The sequence below is a fragment of the Hydractinia symbiolongicarpus genome, chromosome 9 (genome assembly GCF_029227915.1).
Source record: "Hydractinia symbiolongicarpus strain clone_291-10 chromosome 9, HSymV2.1, whole genome shotgun sequence".
NCBI classification, from domain to species: Eukaryota; Metazoa; Cnidaria; class Hydrozoa; order Anthoathecata; family Hydractiniidae; genus Hydractinia; species Hydractinia symbiolongicarpus.
Window position 1 is genome coordinate 9,082,734 of NC_079883.1, and position 6,000 is coordinate 9,088,733.

General features: G+C 40.3%; 3 non-coding genes across 3 annotated transcripts; 1 reads left to right on the plus strand and 2 right to left on the minus strand.

Annotated features, from left to right (window-relative positions):
- The first annotated feature begins 1,101 nt into the window (after nucleotides 1-1,101).
- LOC130661560 (5S ribosomal RNA) lies at nucleotides 1,102-1,220 on the plus strand. The gene has a single exon (XR_008988738.1). It is a non-coding gene; the product is annotated as a 5S ribosomal RNA (ribosomal RNA).
- Nucleotides 1,221-1,570: 350 nt separating this feature from the next.
- On the minus strand, nucleotides 1,571-1,735 carry LOC130659828 (U1 spliceosomal RNA). The gene has a single exon (XR_008987032.1). It is a non-coding gene; the product is annotated as a U1 spliceosomal RNA (small nuclear RNA).
- Nucleotides 1,736-1,920: 185 nt separating this feature from the next.
- On the minus strand, nucleotides 1,921-2,112 carry LOC130660879 (U2 spliceosomal RNA). The gene has a single exon (XR_008988076.1). It is a non-coding gene; the product is annotated as a U2 spliceosomal RNA (small nuclear RNA).
- Nucleotides 2,113-6,000: the final 3,888 nt, after the last annotated feature.

The following is a 6,000-nucleotide window of genomic DNA, read 5'->3' on the forward strand; positions in this document are numbered from 1 at the left end:
TCAAAGATGTCGTTGACAAATGAGTTCATGATGCTCATAGCTTTGCTTGAAACTCCGACATCTGGGTGAACTTGTTTCAAAACATTGTAGATGTAAATAGCATAACTTTCCTTTCTCTTTCTCTTGCGTTTCTTTTCACCAGTTCCACCAATCTTTCCTCCTTTTTTGCCGGCTCTTTTTTCACCTTTCTTGGCTACTTTAGGTGCCTGTTTTCCTCCTTTAGCTGCTGCGTCAGACATGGTTAAAAATTTTTGCTACTTAACTTGTAAATAAGCATTAAACTGCAAGTCAAAACTTTTTGTTTATAAGTAAAAAAATCGGATCGAATTCGATCCGAAAACGCCGATACGCAATTTAATTGGTTAAAAAAAAAATCTTTTGTTTAATACTTAATTATGATTGGTTAAAAAAACATGATTTCGATCCTATTTTTATGATGAAAAAACGAGTAAAGTTTATTTCGTTAACACTTACGTTAAATATTCGTACGTTTTTGTATTAACTTACAAATCAAATCGCAGTTATGTCTGGACGTGGAAAAGGTGGAAAAGCTAAGGCTAAAGCCAAGACAAGATCCTCAAGAGCTGGACTTCAATTTCCAGTCGGTAGAGTGCATAGATTCCTTCGTAGAGGGCACTATGCTAACCGAATTGGATCTGGAGCACCAGTTTACTTAGCAGCCGTCTTGGAATATTTATCTGCTGAGATATTGGAGTTGGCTGGTAACGCAGCAAGAGACAACAAAAAAGCTAGGATTATTCCAAGACATTTACAATTGGCTGTTCGTAATGATGAAGAATTAAACAAACTTTTGAGCGGTGTAACCATTGCAGCTGGTGGTGTTTTGCCAAACATTCAAGCTGTCTTACTCCCAAAGAAGAACGACAAAGGACAGAAGAAGTAAACCGCTACACTCAGAAAACAACGGCTATTTTTATAGCCACACATCTTTAAAAAAACATTGTTTTTTTCACAAAACTATAACCTTAAAGTCTAATAGATAATCCATGCATACGCCTTGTCCTAAGTAACTCAAAGAAATTAAATAAAAAAATTTGATCACAACGTCAAAATAAATTGCACGTATTTGCCCCTACTAATGTCTACGGCCATACCACGATGAACACACCCGTTCTCGTCTGATCACGGAAGTTAAGCATCGTCGGGCCGGGATAGTACTTGGATGGGGGACCGCCTGGGAACTCCCGGTGTCGTAGGCTTTTCATTTTCATTTGTTGCCTTTTCATTTCAATGGTGCTGTGATATATTTCTTGTTATAACAATTAAGGAACGTGGCGGTTGTTGAAAGTGTTTCCTATGACATTTTCCTACGACATTTTCAGGTGATAGTACGAGAAAAAAGAGCTTTCAAATGCATACAAACTCGATCTATTGCCGATCATCCAATAACCCTGACGGAATGGCAAATAAAATAAAATTCCGCCGCCTTCCGAGGACTTATATCGCAATCACGTTTCGTAACAGCCAAGCGAGGTTTTACCTTAGCGTTTAAGTCACCACCGACATTTGGCCGCGCAACTTTTCTAAGCTCATTCATTTTGACTTAAGGAGGGGGCGAGCGCGGACGCAGGCCCCCACTACCAGAAATTGTACGGTCGAGTTACTGACGTTTGCAGTAATCGCAGAGGTCAGCCCAAGCGTAGTGCAATGCAAGAGCCTCACTCTGGAAGAAAACCCTCATTGATCAGTCTTTACTTCCCCGTCAGGTAAGTATGAGTTGGAACTGCACCGTAGCATGAGGGTACCCTTCAAAGTTTGTTAATGCTTGTGGCTTGAGTGTGTTATAAACTGCCGTGTCGCGGGGCATAGGCTGTATTCTCCCCCAGTGTACGCGTTTTGTTCCCGCCGTAGACTATGCAGAGTGCCGTCGGAAAGAGGACTGCTATTATTCTTTTATTGCTTATGTGGGCCGCCATCGGTAATAGTGCAACACCAAGGCAACCCGTGGTCACGGCGTGAATGAATCCACCTCCATGACCCAAGGCCAAAAATCAGATTAATATACTGACCATTCAGAGAATGGCCTACCAGATATTAAACTGATAAGAACAGATACTACACTTGATCTTAGCCATTAGGCCGAGAAGCGATAAAGAACAAGCGTTGCCATGATAGGCATCGTCCACACACCGTAACTGCTTGTGGAGCATGTCACGTTACTGTAAAGCTTACAACTGTCACCGCGTACGGATGGACGGCGACATAGTAAAAATCACGGCTGTTGATTTAGCCGTAGGATGGAGAGCGACTGTAGCGAGTGGATGGTAACTTACATGAATGCTAACAAAGGCGACGATACTAAGTGCGTGATATTACTTTCCAATATGACTGCGTACATTCCGTTTATCAACGCATTACGCCAGAACGTGCGCGCGCGTTACACAGTAGACCATGCAGCCGAAATGCGACAGTGCGACCCTGCCAGGAGTCGAACCTGGAATCCCCTGATTCGTAGTCAGATGCCTTATCCATTGGGCCACAGGGCGATGCTTATGACTTCGCCCCATCGTTATTTTGGCTTGCGCATTCGTTTTACTTACGACAGAATTCTTCGTGTTTGTAGCCATGAAAGAAAGGGACTTCTGTGAGTGAATTTTTTTACTGTGGTCTAATAAAAAAGTCGAAACGCAGTGCCCAATATATGAATTGCTCCTAATAGCCGGAAACAGGCCGTGTCGATGATGTAGGCCGACATACGCAACGCAAACCAAAGAACGCTTTATGAAAATCCTAACACGGGCGCGGAAGAAGCCCAAATTAACAGAGTAGATGTAATGCTGAAGACCTCAAACTCCAGCAGCTTCTCTTTCAGACTATTGCGTCGTGCTACAAATAAAAATTAACATGCTTTCGCATAGTCGCGGCTCCCAAAACGGACATTATACGATGTACAGAAACACACATTTCTGTTTTCGCGCCAAATCAATTCCCGGGAGTGGTACTTTTACGTCCGCATACTTCGCACCGTCTTAAATTATATCTCATTTACACGGTAATGTTTAGTATACTTCTACTGTGATAACAAGCATCGTTTATCGTTGGATTGTTGTAAGAAAACATTAAAAATGAGTGAAGCAGCTTCTCCAAAGAAAATCGCACCCAAGAAGAAACCTGCTGCAAAGAAGACAGCTGATCACCCTAAATATGTGGACATGATCAAGGCTGCTATCGCTACCCTAAAGGAACGCGGTGGTTCATCTCGCCAAGCTATTACAAAATATATTCATGCAAATTACAAAGTTGCTGAAAACTCAGATCATCATCTGAAAATGGCTCTTAAACGAGGAGTAACATCAGGCGATTTGATTCAAACTAAAGGCACTGGTGCTTCTGGATCATTCAAGCTAGGTCAGGTAAAAAAAGAAAAACCTAAGAAAAAGGCCGCAGCAAAAAAGCCAACGGCAAAGAAGCCTACTGCAAAGAAAAGTACACCAAAAAAGAAGCCAGCAAAGAAGAGCACGCCAAAGAAAGCAGCAAAGAAGCCTGCCACAAAGAAAGCCTCGGCTAAGAAACCAGCAGCTAAGAAACCCACAAAGAAGCCTGTTGCTAAAAAACCTGCAGCAAAGAAGGTCAAAAAGACTCCCAAAAAGGCAGCAAAGAAGACCGCAAAAAAATAATTTGTGTGTATCTGGCTATTACATTAACAAACGGCTATTTTTATAGCCACACATTTACAAAAAAACATTATCTTGGTACAAAGTTAAACTTGTTTAAGTCACTTAAACAGTTAAAAAAGAGTAATTTTAAGATTAGATTCCCTAAGTTTAAGTATTTTCGTTTTTAAATTTCTTATTTTCTTGCTTTTACTTTTCTTGCCCTTCATATTTTTAACATTGTCAAACTTTATGTAGCATAAAATTTTTATGTAGCATAAAATTTAAACAGAAAGCAGAACAAAGTTTGATATAAAAAGCTAGCCGTAATATTTTTTATGGATGTGTGGCTATAAAAATAGCCGTTTTTTGTTTGGTAAGATGCTTAGGCACGTTCCCCACGAATTCTTCTTGCCAACTGGATGTCTTTAGGCATGATTGTAACTCGTTTTGCGTGAATGGCACACAAGTTAGTATCCTCGAACAAGCCAACAAGGTACGCTTCAGAAGCCTCTTGCAGAGCCATAACGGCTGTGCTCTGGAATCGCAGATCTGTTTTGAAGTCCTGAGCAATTTCTCGCACAAGACGCTGGAAAGGCAACTTGCGGATCAAGAGCTCGGTTGACTTCTGGTATCTTCTGATTTCTCTGAGAGCAACTGTACCAGGTCTGTAACGATGTGGTTTTTTCACTCCTCCAGTAGCTGGTGCGCTTTTCCTCGCAGCTTTAGTGGCGAGTTGTTTTCGTGGAGCCTTTCCTCCAGTAGATTTACGTGCAGTTTGCTTTGTACGAGCCATATTTTAAGAAGTCGATGTAGTACGGATACACAAGACGGTCTAAAATGCACTATCGCGCCAAAGTTTTATTTCTCATATTGATTGACAGCTAAGGTTCAAAACAAACCATTTGATTGGTGCTAAGAAAGTAATTTCTGATTGGCTGCATAATGACATTACGCTCATTACTTTAACATTTTTATAAAATCTGTGTTTTTTGGCTACGGGAAAACGGCTGTATCTTCTGATACACAAAAGCTTTTGACTTTTTTTTTTTTTAGTAAGTAGCAGAAGGTTTGGCGAATTCCAACGATGCCAAATTTATTGCCTTACTGAAACATTAAGACCACGAATTTTTAAAAAAACTACAGTTTTACTTAAAAAAATGTACAAAATGTTCGGAACATTTTGTAATGACGCAACTCTATTGGTTAATTAGGGTGTTTCCACGAGCAGTAGGTAATTTTATGGCCTCTTTTTAAAGCTGTCTGAATTCTGTTAACTCAAACGTTGTTTTTGTACTCGTTCTGTACGCAACTATATCAATATGTCTGGACGCGGAAAAGGAGGTAAAGGATTGGGAAAAGGAGGTGCTAAACGTCACCGAAAAATTCTTCGTGATAACATTCAGGGAATCACAAAACCTGCTATTCGACGTCTTGCTCGACGAGGTGGTGTCAAACGTATCTCTGGCCTTATCTATGAGGAAACCAGAGGTGTACTGAAGGTTTTCTTAGAGAATGTTATTCGTGATGCTGTAACCTACACAGAGCACGCTAAACGCAAGACCGTTACCGCTATGGATGTTGTTTATGCCTTAAAACGTCAAGGAAGAACTCTTTACGGATTCGGAGGTTAAGCGTTGTCATTGCTCAACAAAAACGGCTATTTTTATAGCCACAAATCTTTTAAAACATTACTTTGTGCACGCTTCCAAATTACACAATGTGTAAAGTCTTGTCACAGTTACATTTATTGCTATACGATACTATGTCATATATGACACAAAAAAAATTTAGAAATACTTTGTAGGGTTAATTTGCCTGGGAGTGTTTCCGTGAAAAGCTGGGTTAAGTTAAATGTAAGCAATAACATGGATCAATGTACTTGTCTTTTCTGCAAGTACAGCTAATAATACGTATGAAAAGTGAAGCTAATCCACACACACACATGGGGAAGTATTTTAAATGTAGGCTAGTGTTCTTAAGCACATTATTTAGAAGTTTTATTAACTTCGGTTAACTTGTAGTGACGCCAAGTAAATGTTTTTTTAAAGATGTGTGGTCTTAAAAAAGACCGTTTGTGTTTGGTAGACGTTGGTTTACTTGCTGCTTGTGTATTTTGTGACGGCTTTTGTTCCTTCACTGACTGCGTGTTTTGCAAGTTCTCCAGGCAAGAGAAGACGTACTGCGGTTTGAATTTCACGAGAAGAGATGGTCGACTTTTTGTTTTGAAGAGCCAAACGCGAAGCTTCGGAAGCAATGCGCTCAAAGATGTCGTTGACAAATGAGTTCATGATGCTCATAGCTTTGCTTGAAACTCCGACATCTGGGTGAACTTGTTTCAAAACATTGTAGATGTAAATAGCATAACTTTCCTTTCTCTTTCTCT